The 16,032-nt window shown below is 35.2% G+C and overlaps 1 long non-coding RNA gene across 2 annotated transcripts in view; it reads right to left on the bottom strand.

Moving 5' to 3' along the window:
• LOC133839642 (uncharacterized) overlaps positions 1-16,032 on the bottom strand; it is a 65,195-nt gene that overhangs the window by 26,787 nt on the left and 22,376 nt on the right. For both annotated transcript variants that reach the window (XR_009894114.1, XR_009894115.1), the window contains exon 2: positions 12,543-12,601. This is a non-coding gene — a long non-coding RNA (uncharacterized LOC133839642). The remainder of the gene's footprint in view (positions 1-12,542; positions 12,602-16,032) is intronic.

Consider the following 16,032-nt stretch of genomic DNA (forward strand, 5'->3'; position numbering starts at 1 on the left):
TTCAATCAAAAATTTCAAAAAAATAGTTGGCATAAAAATTAATTATTATTAAAAAATTAAAAAGTATAAAACATAAAGATATAAAATGGAAATACAATTAAAATTTTATACCTTTAAGTTTTTTGCTTAAAAGTTTAATTAATAACAAGTAGGAAAGTTACAGTCGAATGTGCTCGCTACTCAGTTTTTTATTGAATGTAATACAGTGTGGTATAATTCTTAATATATACCAAATAAATATACCACAAAATACTACAAACATACCGTATGATATATTTAGTATTTAGTATTACATACAAATTATACCTGATTGTCAGTCATAGCAACTAAGATCCGTATTGAAAAGGGGTTTGTTGCCAAACAAAAGAATTTCTTACAAAATTTCTACAATTTTCATCTGTTTGCAACCGAAATGTTCAGAATTCATAAAGATTATAGTTATTATCCGTGACTCTATTTTAAAATTACTCCTATTATTCCTTTCTTATTTCATTTGAACTATTTGAATGTATTTCTGTCAATAAATTCGTTTTGTTTCATTAAAATTTTATTTGCAAAAGCCTGAAAACGTTTCCTTTCAAGAAGACAGTAATTCAAAACAAATTTCTTGAAATTCTATAGAAATGATTAATTATATACTTGTATGTATGTATATATTAATTTTAGATATTTTGTTTTATATATCTTCAAGTATTTCTACCTCATCATCAGCTTGCATTGATTTTGTCATCATCAAATGAATTTCGAAATTCCTTGAATTGTTTGCTCCTCGAAATTGCGACAAACTCTAAGCTCTTGGATAGAATTGCCTTGACAACATTGTGCATTGTGGCTACCGAAATTGAATTAAAAATCACAACGAATCGAATCACAACGCAGCAGCAAAGCAAAGCGAGTGTGGATGAGATGAGATGCCAAACAAACTACTGTGCTGCAGGGATTCATTGATTGTATATGTATAAGAGAGAGAAAGAAAGGGAGAGTAGTGTCCAATAATATCATATTTCAGATCAGACAATTTAGCTTGGACGATTTTGTATTTAGCTTCTGTTGACTGCTCGATTGTTTTTTATTTTTGAGGGGCCATATCAAATGGTTAGAGGCAGAGAAGAGAGCAAAAAAAAATATAAATTACGCCAAAAATGCAGTGAACCAAATTAAGTCGAACATGTGTCTGGCAGACTGTGGAGAGGGGAAAGGCGGGAAAGAAGGGGAGAAGTAAGAATTTGTGGATCTGGGAATCTGCGCGAGATTTGCCGACAAATTCGAAACGCCGCAACAAAAAAATAGTCGAAAGAGTGAAAGGCAAATCAGAAGTTCTTAATTCCATGTGGAGAGGAGAGATCCAGGAACAGATCTCCGACTGTTGCTTGTTATTATTAGTTGTTGTTGTTGCTCTTGTCTTCCAGACGAACTGACATTCAAATTAAATTGGATTAGCAGCCGTTCCCTTGTCAATCTGGCCACGAAAACGCACCCAAAAAAAAGCAGCAGAGAAGAAGAGAAGAACTCTCGCAGAACTCGACACAAACTCTTTTCGCGTAAATCTCATGCGGCTGACAGTGACATATTTTGTGACAGCTGATGGAATATGCTCCGCGAGTTGGATTCAAAACTTGCCAGAGTTGGAGTTGGGTCTCTTTATTTTTCGAGTTGATTTCTTTTCGCATGGAGCGAGAGCAATTCAGTCTGATCCATCATCAGGCTGTTGCTGATGCTGCTGCTGCAACAAAGTCGGAGCAGTGTCAACTTTATTATAATGTGGAAGCTCTGTTGTGGATGTGGCAGCGGCGGCACCATTTGATCGCCCAAGCTAATCCTTTTCGCAATGACTTGACAGCTTGGCTGGCATCCTTCTTAAATTTCGCGGTGCCATCAATCAGAGGCCCCGATACGACGCCGCTCGTCGCGCTAATTAGTCACTCAGCCAAGTCACTCAAGCAGCCAACTCCACTCGGGTTAGTCAGTCCAACAGTTAATCAGTCAGTCAGTCAGTCAGTCAGTCATACAGTCAGTCAGTCACTGCTATCAAATTCTTTCGTTTGACTGAAGCTGCTGCCACATTCAGCTACCGCCCTGTCGATCTCTGGAGCGATCTCTCTCTCTCTCTCTCTGTACTTAGTGACTGCAGAGTGATCAATCAATGATGATTAATGCAAATGCAAGGTCAGCAAATTACCAGTCTCTCTCTCTCTCTTTGGTATGCACTTTGCGGATTGCCACACACATCAATCATTCATTAGCAGCTCAAGTTGTCAGCTTGTTGCCCCGTTCTCTGTTTGCAGTTTGCAATCACCGAACGAGAAGATGCACTTGATTTTTACTGTGTCCCACGGTACACAGCATATCGTGCAAAATTTCGCAATTAGCCACAGCACCTTTGATAGGCTTAGCTAATTAATTTGATAATTGACTGCGCATTGCGTTTGATAGACGCATCTTATGATAGACACAAGACGAACACAAGCCGCGCTCTTACATCAGCTCAAAGTCGCTCTCGCATTTTCAATTTGAACGTTCACAAAGCATAAGCAAAAGCAACGTGATCGTAATGCAACTATCTGCTAAAGATCTTGACAAGATCCTGTTTAGAGTTTGCACACAGTTAGCCACAGATAGAAAAATAGTTTGGTATAGAGACAGCAGCGTTTATCATTTACTATCCTGCTTAAGTATTGACTTTTATTCAATTAAGTGAATCGAAGTAATTTGAATCAGAAAATGTAATAATATGTTAAATATATGTACATCAATTTTTTATACTTTCTAAAATTGTTATACTGACTATTGCAAAAATTTGCTAGTTAAATTTTATGCTTCATTATTAAGTTGCAGTAACTTGACAGCATTATCAAATTAAATAAATTCTTAAGAACTGATAATCCGATTACTTCGAATACTAACAAAGGATTTTCAAAAACAACTAGTAAAGAAAACAGTGTTTTTTTTTAAATGCATTTTATTCATTTCATTGAATTTTTTTAAATGAAAATAAATTTAGCTAGCTTTAGAACTTTTCAACTTTTCATTTTGGAAAACATGTTGACAACAAAATTTCAATCTTTCAAAATCTCCTTCATATCCAAATATTTAAATATATTTTGTTTAGTTTATGTAAAGTAAAAATTTTAATTAAAAATCTCAACTATTTAATACTTAGTTTCATTTATTTTTCTTTTAGCATTTTAATGTACTATATGTAATATATAATATAAAAGAATATATATATATATATAATATATAAGAAGAAGCAATATTTGGTAAATACATCAAATATAGCATGCGGTATTCTTTAGTATTTAATGGTATATTTGGTAGTTTTATTACTTTGTACTTGCAATAAATGTATGTAACAGGCAGAAATTAGTATATAAATATACTATTCGGTATTTTACGGAATTTTTGGTATATTTTAAGCATAATACCGCACTGTTTTCCTTCTATTCATAATAGTTAGCGAGTATTGTATAGTTGGGCATATTCGATTTCAGCTTTTTTTACTTGCTAATTTGTGTATCAAATTAATTTTTTAGTAATTCCATTATTGTATTTTCATGCTTTGAGTAAACTTGTTATGGACCCTTACAATTGACCTTTACTTATCAGTTTTTTTTTAAATATTTTTTTTTTGGTTTTATTGTTTATTTTATTTACTAGCTATTAATATCTTTATTATATTTAAATGCTTTGGAAACCTTTTAAATACCCATTTATTTGCAGACCTTCAACCTTGACCTTTTCAGTTAATTTCTCACTTTCACTTTCGCTTTAATGAGCCTAAATCCTGGTCAAAATCGTAGCCAAACAAAACGCCTACTGGGCCAACACATTTTTGGGCCTGAGCAGCAAATTGTTCCGTCTCGCTGCGTGCGTCACGGCACAAGAATCTTACAGAACAAAAACGGAAAGAGAAGAAAAAAAGATTTGCTCAACTACCTGACACAACTTTCACTAGAGAGACGCGTTCTCTAGGTTTGACTGCGCTTCGGTTGCAAAGTAATCCGCACTAATCCGTCAGCCGACGACGACGACGCAATGTTGGCAAATGCGATTTTCCCGGCAACTGCATCAATGTCACAACAAAACAACAACGTTCTTGTCTACAGGGGGCGACGCATGTGCAACGTGTGTGTGTTGGCACAACACTCGCTGACACAGTTGCAAATTTGCATTTGCATTTAACAATAACCCGACCCAAAAACAATTGTCCGGTGAGCAAAAAGGGCGCAGTGTCGTCTATTGATTTATGACCTCAATTTCACTTTCCCTTCTTCGAGATCCGAGGATAAAGGATAAACTGTTGCAGTTATGCGTCTACCGATCTCAACTGTCATCCTTATGAATAGCGAGCTCTCTTCTCCTTTCGACCCTGTCACGACTTTCCCCTCGTAAATCACTCAAACCGAAAATCTCTAGTCAAACAATGATCCCGATTGTCACGATTGACCTTTTCCGCTCGGCTACCGTAGTAAAAGTGTTCGCTTTGTCTTTCTATCCTTGACGAATGTTTAATTTCTACAATTTTTGTTCAATTTTAAGCAGCACAAATAGCTGAAAGTGTAAATATTTAGGGTTTATATCTAAACTGAATACTTAGGTGTATTATTTTATCCGTTACTTATTGGATAGAAGAGTATTACAGGCTGAAGAAGGCATCTCCGACGCCATAAAGTCTTTACCATGTCCACTTCCGCGCCAGCATATTAACAAAAATCGATTAGCAAGGATAATTTTGTAGCTTGGGTTGACTATTTGGTATATCTTGAGTGTACAACTTATCGACATACCAAATATAGCATTCGGTATATTTTAATATTTTTAGTATATATATATTTGGTATATTTTAAGAATAATATATCTGGTATATTTCGAATGTAGTATTTTACCGAATATAGCCTTCGGTATATTTTAGTATTTTTGTGGTATATAAATTGGGTGTATTTTAAGAGTAATACCGCATTGTTTTGCTCTATTTCTAAATGGGTAGCTGGTAAATAAATATCGGGACACTCAACTGTAGATCTTGTACTTGTTTAATGAATATTTTTAGGCTTAAAACAAATATACCTAAGCATTTCGTTTAGTTTGAAAATTCCTAATAAACTCCATCAAATTTTGCCAATGCCTCATATGATTTAGAAAAATTTTTACGAGCATAAAAATAATATGCATAAGTATTTAGTTTAGTAACAAATTCCAGTTTCAACACAAATTTAATTCATTTATAATATTGTTGAACAAAATCTACATGCTTAAAAAAAATAAACCTAAATAATTAGGTTAACAACTCCACATTCATAAAAAAATTAATCAATTTTAATGAGCTGCAAGCATTTACGTTTAATTATTAGAAAATAAGTTCCGAAAAGTCATTTAATTCAATTAAATGTTCAATGTAACTCCATCCTCCAAAGTTATATTACAATTTCCCTAATAGTATGAAGAGAGTAGAGAGAGTATTTATATTTTTCACTTGCTCTATATATTCATTAATCGGAAAATGTTGCAAATTTCATTTAAGTTAAAAGAAAATCATAATGGCACAAGTCATATTATTGTAAAGTATTTTTTAGCGAGGCGCACCTGTTGTTGTTTATTTCTGTGTGTAGGATGTTTGTAGACGCTTTCGATATTGTTTTTGCCATTGTTGTTGTTGTAGTTGTTGCTGTTGTTGTAGGCCTGGTGGATGTCTTGAATTATTTTTGACAAACAGTGCCGGCGGTTAATTTTAATTGGATTCTGGCAACAACAACAAAAAATCCTTTAATAAAATTAAACATCAAACATAGCGTGCAATTTTTTGTCGTATTATGCTGACAACAGCAGCAAATGGCGAAGCCATTTTTAAGAGCACAACGAGTGAGTGGGAAGAGGTGGAGGAGGAGGATGAGGAGGGGGAAAAGCGAATGTACAGGATTTAATTTAAAAACACGCCAAGTCCAAACACAAGATCAAAAGGCATCAAAAATTGTTGTGCAGCGGGAAAAACAAGCAAGCAAAAAGCCAAAAAAGCGCGGCGGAAACGGAAATCGACGCGCAAAAAGGTTGCAGGTGTCATGTGACAAGGTCGCAGGGAGAGAGAAAGTTGGAAGCTGGAAAGCCGAAGCAATTGATTAAGCGGAGAGAGAGAGAGAAAGAGAGAGAAGCCAGGGAAAGAGGAAAAGAGTTAGAGTGAAGCAGCGAAAACTGAAACTGAAATCAAATCAAAGTGTTGAAGCGGTTAAGCACTTGACTCAAGTGAGCGAAAGAAAGCGAAAAAGAATGAAAGAGAGAGAGACAGAGATGAGCAAAGGGGTTAAGGGTTAAGGGTTGCTGCGACTTCGAGGCTGGCAGGTGAACGGGGTTAATTTGTTGCGTCTCGAGGCATATGCGCGTCGCTTGCCATGAATTAGTCCCCAAAGGCTTCTGTAGAAATCATTAAAAATAAAAGTTAAAGACGCCTGCTCTCGAAAAATTAAACGAAGGCAGCAACCAAAAAGAAGAAAGTAAGTAAAGGAAAAAAACAATTGGCCCCAAGGCAGCAGGTGGAGCTTCGTTTTCCTTTTCGTTTCTTTGCTTTTTTGTGTTTTGTTCTCCATTGAAGTGACAGCGTTGCCATAATTTTAAAACGCGCCGAAAAACGCGAGCCCGCAGCCAAAAGTCGAAAAGAAAATATCGAAGAAGAACGTCAGTCAGACTTCTGAGGGTTGAGTGTGTGTGTGTGTGGGGGGTATAAAGAACTATTAAAGTGTTTTATGGTGCTCGAGACAAGGCGGCAGCTAGAGAAAATAATGGCAACACGGCTGGACGAGCTACCATTCACTTCCCCTTCCCCTTCCCCTCCCCACCCACCTCTCTTGGTAGAAGATTTAGAGCTTTTCGGGGCTCAGGTTTTTGTGGTGTTTTCCTTCAACGGGACTTTATCTTGCTGCGACGTGTGCCACACACCGTGTCTGCAATGTGATGGGCTTGGGGCACAATCAACCCACCGACAACCTGCAACTATTTCTCTGTGCTGCACCCAAAAAAAGAGGAAAAGTACAGAACAAAAAACGGAAGCAAACAAAGCTAAACAACATTTTTCTGGCAAATGCAATTCGGATAATTTTGAACATGTTTTCCATTGTGAAGGGGGCTAAGAAGTTTGTTCCAGGTTAATGATGGTTTTGCTTATGCAGAAATCTAAATTTAATATGCTTCAACAAAGCTACAAAAAATTTTGTGGAACAAGTTTTGCGTTGATGATTATGAAGTTTAAGAAAGATTTTCCTTATTTTGCTGAAAACTAGTTAATAATAAAAGAATAAGTTAAACGAGTTCATCTTTGGAATAAGGACTTCAACGTTTCTAACATTAAAAAGTGTTGAAACATAGATATCAATTTTCAATTTGAATACTTATTAATATAGAGAAAATACTATCTTTAATGATATTCTGAAAATTTTTGGAAAACATTTATTTTTAAATTTTACTTTTATCTTCAATTATATTCTGAAAATCTTTAAAAAACAAATTTTCGTTGTTACATTTAAGAATAATTTAGAATAGTTTAATAAAGATTTGAAGATTTTCGTATATCTGTGTAATCATTAAATGATATTCTATAAATCTTATTTGTTAAATCCTAAAATAGTTTAGAATAGTTTAATGAAAGCTTGAAGACTTTTTATATTTAGAAATATTATCAAATTTTTTCACTTTAAAGAATCGTAAAATCAATGATATTTTGAAAATCTTTGAACAATTTTTTATTCAGAAATAATTAAATTTCAGAATTGTTTAGAGTAGTTTAATAAATCCTTGAAGATTTCTATGTATTCAGAATTGTTGTGCAAATTTTTTACTGCAAAGAATCCAATCTTTAATAAAATTTTAAAAAACTTAAATAAAAGTTCTAGTGTAAAAATTTAAGAATAATTTAGATTGAACAATGGACACTTGATTTGTATTTAGAATTGTTTTTTAAGAAGGTTTATTTAGATTATCGACGGATTAATAATCATAAGATTAGTCATATGCAACATTAGACTGAATAATATTCTAATGAATTTCTGATCTTCTTGATCAATATATTGTGCTCTTAATGATTTCATATCCTCAAATTATTATCGTCATAAAATTTTCCAATAATTTCGAACTATATTTTGAAGACTTGACAATAATAACATATTTCTTAAAATACCATCTCTACAAAAAGATTCCAAGATTAAGCTCAAGCTATAGCTCTACCTCTCTTAAAACGTCTCTCACACTCTCTGTCTCGCTTCTCTTAGTCTCTCCTTCTCTTTTGCACTTTGTCAACTCAACAACTAATTCATTCGCGAAGCCTTTCGCGTTCATTCATTTCGCCTTTCCGAAACATTTAACAGAACCTGAGCAACTCGACTCGAAATTGTGCTGCCAACAAATAAAGAATACCAAAAAAAAAACGAATTCGAGAGCTGCAACTGGAGAAGCAAAGCAAAGCAAAACCAACACAACAACAACAATGAGAATAAAGTGTCGCTGCTCATTTAACCCCAACCCCAAAAAAGGAGGTGAAGGAGATGGAGATGGAGGCAAACGAAAGCGACCCAAACTGAGGCTGAAGCCGACGCCGAAGCCAAGCGAACCGCATTGAAAAGTACCTTCAGCTCAATAATTTAACGGATTTGGCCTCAGGGGGAGGGAGAATGGGAAGGAGTGTGCTTGGTTTGCTGGCACAATGAGAAAATTTTTGGGAAAACATTAACATTAGCCTAAAATATTGTCCCATAATTTGCCGCGAGCGCTGGTTGACAACGCTCCCTTTTTCCTGTGTGTGCCTGAAATATTTCAGCGACAGCAAATGAAGCCACTTGCCAGCCAAGAAGAGGGCGGAGGAGGGGTGGTAAAAGAGGGGGGATGATTTCTCTGTTTTGGCGACGAATTTTAAAATGCCAAAACGGGCGCGTTTATCACGTTGAACAACGACGACGACGACATTTGAAGGAAGCACTCGTAACAGCAACAACAACCCTCGGAGCAGGCATTTCCCATCACTCAAGTCGCAAAATTAGGCAATTAAAAATATGCCGAAGGCGCTCTCTCAGCCAAATGAATGGGCCCCCGAACACAGAACAGAGCTCAGGCCAGGAACATCATCAGAGCTAGACCTTGCACACTTGCCAGACGACAAGGCAGTGGAGGAAGAGCAAGAGGAAACTGGGGGAGGAGGGAGGCAAAGCTTAGACATTTTGCGGTAGAGGCATATGAATCATCAGCTCAACTGCAAGGGAGTGCAGAGAGGAAGGGGATGGGGAAGGGGAGACGAAATTGCCCTTAGCTTGCGGTAGTCACATTAGCCAACTGGCACAGCGCAGCTTCTCCAGCAGTTTACTGAGCTTTCCTCCCCCCTCCAACTCCTTCCTCGTCTCAACTACAGCACCCACATATAACACAAATTGCAATGAAACTACGTCGAGTGTTATTTATTTATTGTTTTAGAGCTTGGCGATAGGCGATAGGGGAGAAAGCTGCTCATGTGCCAAAAAACTTAACTGCACTAAATAATACAACTCTTTAAGGAAAAGAATGCACATGATTAAAACTCAATGCACTAAGCTTGGACAATTTGAAAAGTGATTAAGAACACCTTTATTAAATTTGGGCTATAGAAACATTCAATTCATTTTATTTTATTTAAAAAATCAAAAATTAAATGTTACTAATAAAGAAATATTGATTTTATTTTTTATTTATTTGAATCTAAAATAAAAATGAATGAAATAAATAAATTTCCTGTGGATAAGATATGATATAAGATATAAAGCTTTTATTTATAAACACTGATCTGAATATATCTGGTCATACACAATTTTATGTTTAATCATTCTACTTTAAAAACAATTTTTCCTGTAAGCACGAAAGTAATTTTTCCAAAATTGCTTACTGTTTAACCTTTCAAAAAAGATTTTAAGAATGACTTTTCCGTCATCGAAGTGTAAAATTTGAATAATTCAGATCCACGATTTTTTCATCTATAAAACAAATAAGGATTATAAGTAGAAAATCCATCTATTATTTACGTACGATGCGGATTAATAATATCAGCATTTTTCATTTATAAAATAATTAAGGATTATAAGTCGAAAAACTATCTTTTAAAATGTCAACCGTCTAGAAATATGAATAAAAATACAATCTAAAAATTATCAACTTAAAATAAATATACTAAATCAACTAATTATACTTACTATTCTTAAAATTGTTATAAAAAATATTAGCAAGAAATATAAATCCAGTAACTTGATAAAAAATATAATTACTACACAGAAAGAATCAAATATTATATTGAAAAGTAGATTGAAAATCTTGACTTAAGATTTTTATAAAAAAATACTAATAAAAATATTAAATATACGTTCCTGTTTAGTAATATACATATGGGTACTTTATGCTTTTACTCTCAGAGTTATTATATTTTAATCTCAAGTATAATATAATATTGAGAACTGCACCTATTCAAAAATTGCATAAAAGCAAACTCTGAAATAGTTTAAATTATAAACTGAATTGAAGATAATCGTAACTTTGTTGTGTTAGAGATGTTTGTGGAATTATAAACATATTATAACGTATTCCTTTCCACTAAATATTCTGCTGGCATATAGAACTGACTAATAACAAATGAACTTCTATTACATACACTACTCCTATAAAGTTCACAACATATTTGTGTAGACTTTAGTTTGATGTGGCAGATCAAATAAATGCTGACGCATTCCATGTGCCTGAGAGGGAGAAACGTCATTTGGTGCCCTTCAAGTGGCAACCGAAAAGCGTCAACGAAATGGCCCATAGAAACAAATGGGATTCAACTCGGAGGTAAAGTAGAAGGCAAAGGCGAAAGCGTAAAGCATTAGGCCACACCCACAGAGTGGGAAAGATGCGGGCAAAGCAAAGAAGGAAGGGAGGGAGAAGCAATCCTTTTTGGCAGGCCAAGACGCAAGACGTTTCGGACGCTTTGGACGCCTTGGACGTTAGACGATTCTAAATTTCGGTTGATTCTAGTCTCGGTGCTTCGGTTTTTGTCAATAAATCGTGGACTGCCAGTAATGATGCCCAGGCTAACATCGTCGTCGTCGTCGTCGTTCTCCTTTGCTTGAGCGTCGGGCGATAGCAGCCGTTAATGTCAGACGAGCGAAAATATATGGGCCACCATGCTCATGCCCAAGTTCCTCTTCCCCTCTTCCCGGCATTTCCCACTCTGCTTCCCCAAAAGTATATTCAACTTGAGGGTTTCATAAAACTTTACGTCGTCTTCGTCTTCGTTTTCGTCTCTGTCTCTGGCTTCAACTGGACGTCGACTACTACTATAATGATGATGATGATGATGATAGCAATGATGATGACGATTTCGCTTGGCTCATCAAGCGAGGTTCGTCAAGTTTCTGTGGGGCCAACAACAACAACCCTTGGTCAGGTCTCTCTCAAGAGTCTTGGATTTGTTTTATGCGTCATTCGGCCAAATATTTCCTGATTCTATTTCCCACTCTCTCTTCCACACTATCCCTCTCTCTCTCTCTATCTGTTAGTGTGTGCCCCGCCCATTTGTGCTTGCTGGCCTAGGTCATTATGCGCCTTTGCTTTCGACTTGAACTCATCATTTATAAGCACTGTGCGCCATTCCCGTTGTCAGAGTTTTGTGGAAGGATTTACGCTAGTCCTGTCTGTGTGTGTGTCTATGTGTCTGTGTGTGTTTGAGTGAGTTATGGCCATTGCTGATTTCTTTTTCGTCCTTTTTTCATACGCCCTTTTTGCCGCACAGTGGCAAATTTATTGACAGATATAATTTCTTATGCGTATAATTAGAAATTCGGCAATCATTAGGCGACCAGCTCACACATATATCAAGTTAATGGCCCATTGCCTTTCTGCACGGCTCAAGATTGAATGGCCAAAAAGCGTTAGACAAACAAACGAAAAGACTGAGAGATTCAAAGAGGAACGAACTCGCTTTGATTGTGAGATTTATTTGAAGGAAGTTGGTATTGATTTCTGTCTGCCAAATGAAAAGTTCTTCACGCTAAGCTAATTAACTAAAAGCAAACTCTACATTTTTCAATTTTTATATATATACAATAAATAATTTTGCTAGCACAATTTCAGTTTCATTTCATACAAAACTAAAGCAAAAGTCGTTAGGGAAAGTGTTTCATTATTCACTCGCATAACTCACTTTGCGATTTAAGCCCAATTTACCATAAAATAAATTCTTTTCGCGCAAATAAATAAATAAAGCAAGCATAAAGTAAAGCGAGAGCGAGAGAGAGTGAGCGAGAAGGGAAGCAAAGACAATTACCAAATTTGCATTCGCGCGAAATGGCAAACAAACAAATAAATTCAAACGGCAAAAATGACACATAAACAAAACAGAAAGAATCCACAATACATTTTTTTGATTTAACAAATGTCAAAAATATGAAATGAAGATGAGACTTTATGTACAACTTTTCACTGAAGCTGCACGGAGAGAAATTTTAGAGCGACTTTGAGGGTTTAATATTAATTTATAGAAAAATGTAAATAAAAGAAATACTCACTGTCAATTTTCAGTAATAAACTTAGTTGGAGTCACGAACTTCGAAAAGAAATGGATTTCCTGCAAAGAAAATGCTATTATGGAAATAATCAAATATATAATAAAAGGTAGATACAATAATTCATTCCTACGCAAACCAAAAATTATCGAATTTTTATATTTTATCTTACAATAAAAAAGAAAAAGTTATAAAAACACAAAAGTTTGACATAAAAGCAAATAAAATTTTCTTCACATTGTCCAAAATATAATTGAAAATATCGCTATTAAATTCCTATTTCTAAATTTCTTGTCTTTGCTGTATTTTGATATTAGAATAATTTCTATATATATAATAAAATTAAGCATAAATAAGTATAAAAATGTTCTTTTGATTAGTCAAAAGCTAAGTTTCATTTATAAATTCCTACTTCCATATTTAATATCTTTGGTATTATAATAATACTGCACTGATAATCACATTAAAAATAAAATAAAAATAAGTAAATACAAAATAACTGCATTTCATTTTCGTTTATAAATTCCCATTTCCCAAACTTCATTTTATTGTTGATGCAACTTAACAGCCTCTGACTTTCGCTCAGTGTATTAAACAACTCATCAGTTACTGGATAAGAAGAAGCAGCAGCAGAGAGTCATCTACTGTCGCGTTGCGAGAGTATGTAACGAGTATTCTGAATACGGAATATACATAAATAATATTTATTAATGTATTTTTATGTGCGCTAAGAGTACACAATGTAATAATTTATACAGTTGCCGTCGACATCTCTCTGCTCTTTTTCATATTTTTGTTGTTATTCTGATTGTTGTTGTTGTAGTTGTTGTTGTTGTTGTTGCTCTCCCGCTCTCGCTACATTATGACGCTTACAATTTACTGTCCATGTTTTGTTGTTTACTCTGATGATGATGATGATGGCTGCCAGGCTCGCTGCTGCTGCCTCACTCCTTGTGGGTGGCTGGGATTCAGTGGTTAAATGCTGGAGTGGTTGATGGAGTGATGCTTGGCTGCTTTTCGCCTGCTGCTGGTCAGGCATGTGACAAACTTGCTGGAATTTTCGGCTTGCCGTTGACAAGGGTGGCTCACCAGGCGCCAAACCAGCTAGCAGGCCAACCTCCCCCCATCGCCCATTGCCCACCCGTCAAGCCAGTAAATCGCCCAACCACCCAACGACCCCTCCTCCTTCTCTCCCTCCTCCTCCCTTGCGTCGCCTGGGCTGACAGGGCGCATTTCAAACAGAAAATGCCAACAAATGCGGCGGCGTGCAAATAAAAATGATTAATGATGATGCGCGTTGGCAGCAACAGCAACAACAACAACAGCAACAGCAATATTAACAGCAACTACAACAACATTTACAACAACAACAACTGTTGTAATGGCCGCCACGCAGGCGTCAACGTCGACTTCGCTGCTGACGCTGACGTCGACATCCACGTACAGTAAAATACTTGTAATTTACAAACGAAATATAACAAATAAATTGAAGTTGCAGCAACTATAAAACAACATCAAAAATTCCCCAACTAAATTTCAAAAATAAAGTTACCTTTTAAACCAACAAAATCCCAATTTAAAACATATGATTTATTAACAAATATTATACCCAAAATAGAGTGATTTATTAATTCAATTAATCCATTAAATAATCCTAAGCTAATCTATAATCACAATCAAAGATTAGTGCTTAAGCTCTCGCTAGGAATTTCTCAATTGATAATCGCTCTTTGGCTTATCAATACCGAAAAGTTCATTGATAATGTCAGGGATTTGCCCATTTTAAGAAATTTCCCACTTTTCACTTGAGTTTATTAAAAGAGCTAGTTAATGTCAGATTTTTATTATACAAAAATCCGTGCAAGATTGATTAGTTAACGACTCGTAGTCAATATTTGATTGATCAAAAAACCCAAAAAACTCTTAAAAACTGTGAAAGTCCTAGAACTATAAACACTATTATTAGCTGCTGACTTGTGTGGAATTCTAAAGGTATTTATTGATTTCGGTAAATCAAAATAAATTTGCAAATGAAAACTTGATTTGATTTTGATACAATCATAAAATTTCTTTTAGGTTTTAGCTTATGTTCTGCTAAAGCAAGCTTAACAGTTGCACAAATTTTGGGAGATTTAGTATTTTTCCAATATAACAGAAACATTCGACAAACAAAAAGAAGACTCCAGATTTCATAATTATTGAAAAATGTAGAGTCGAAGTCCAGTGCACTGTAGTATTTAATAGTTGATTTAGTATAATAAATAAAGAACATAAATTTTTGCTATGAAAACTCCTTCATATAAATGGTAATTATAAACAAAATAAATTATTGCTTAACAAGTGTGAGAATAACTTTGAATAAAAACTGTGCGGTATTATTCTTAAAATATACCACATAAATGTACCATAAATACAAAAATCCCAAGAACTAGAATTGGAATTTTTATATATTATTACATTCAAAATATACCGTAGACTATAGTATACCAGATTGTCAGCCACAAGGATATTAAAATATAGTGAGGGTTATAATTGGTATTTACATATATACCATTACAAAATATACCATAGAGTATAAAGTATACCAGACTGTCAGCCAAAACTTTTATGACCTGTAGTAAGTATGCAATTTTCCACACAAAAGAATTTTGTAAATAATTTAAATACCGAAAGTACAAAACTTTCAGAAATCACTAATATTCTAGGTGTCATTGTATATATTAAAATTCGCTTTTTATTCGATTATTGTCGATTTTTGGGACTGAAGTGAGTGAGGAATGAATTTGAAGCAAACTTTTTCTGCGGGCCAACATAACAATTCTATCTCTATCTCTCATATTCATAGGTATTCATAAGGACGGACAGACGGACAATCTTTACTAACCTTAATATTCAAGGCTCATTACAGTGACTATACACATTTATATAGTTTGAAAGGTAAACATATTAATAGTAGACCGTATTAATAGTCAATTTATATATTTAGTATATTGATTCATTTATATCCCATATAATCGTTCACTGGGCTACAAAATGATAACAAAAAAGTAACCACTTTAGTTGCTTGCTCTACAGTCAAGGAGTTGTGTTTAATTTCAGTGAATGGCATGGCTACTAAATCAGCAGCAAGTGCCGCGTTTCCTGCAAACAAAGTGTACCTACCTAATATATGTATATATGGAGAAAAGAGATAGAGGTAGTAAAAAGAGACAGAGAGAGGGAGAGGCAGGCAAAGGTTAATAACTGCCAGAAGATGATGCATAGCATGACACAGGCACGGCGCAGTTGACAGTTGACTGGCAGGCAAGAACCAGGCGGGCTCTCTTCTACTGCTACTACTACGGCTTGGCAGACCGGATGGAGGGACAGGCCAAGAGCCAGAGCAAGCAGCTGGCCATAGCTATAGCTGGGTATATGGACGCCATCGTACTCCCAATCTTGCGCAGCTGGCAGCCATTTTTATGCCCGTTGGCGGCCAAGGTGGAATTTGGCC

This window comes from Drosophila sulfurigaster, chromosome 2L, assembly GCF_023558435.1.
Source record: "Drosophila sulfurigaster albostrigata strain 15112-1811.04 chromosome 2L, ASM2355843v2, whole genome shotgun sequence".
NCBI classification, from domain to species: domain Eukaryota; kingdom Metazoa; phylum Arthropoda; class Insecta; order Diptera; family Drosophilidae; genus Drosophila; species Drosophila sulfurigaster.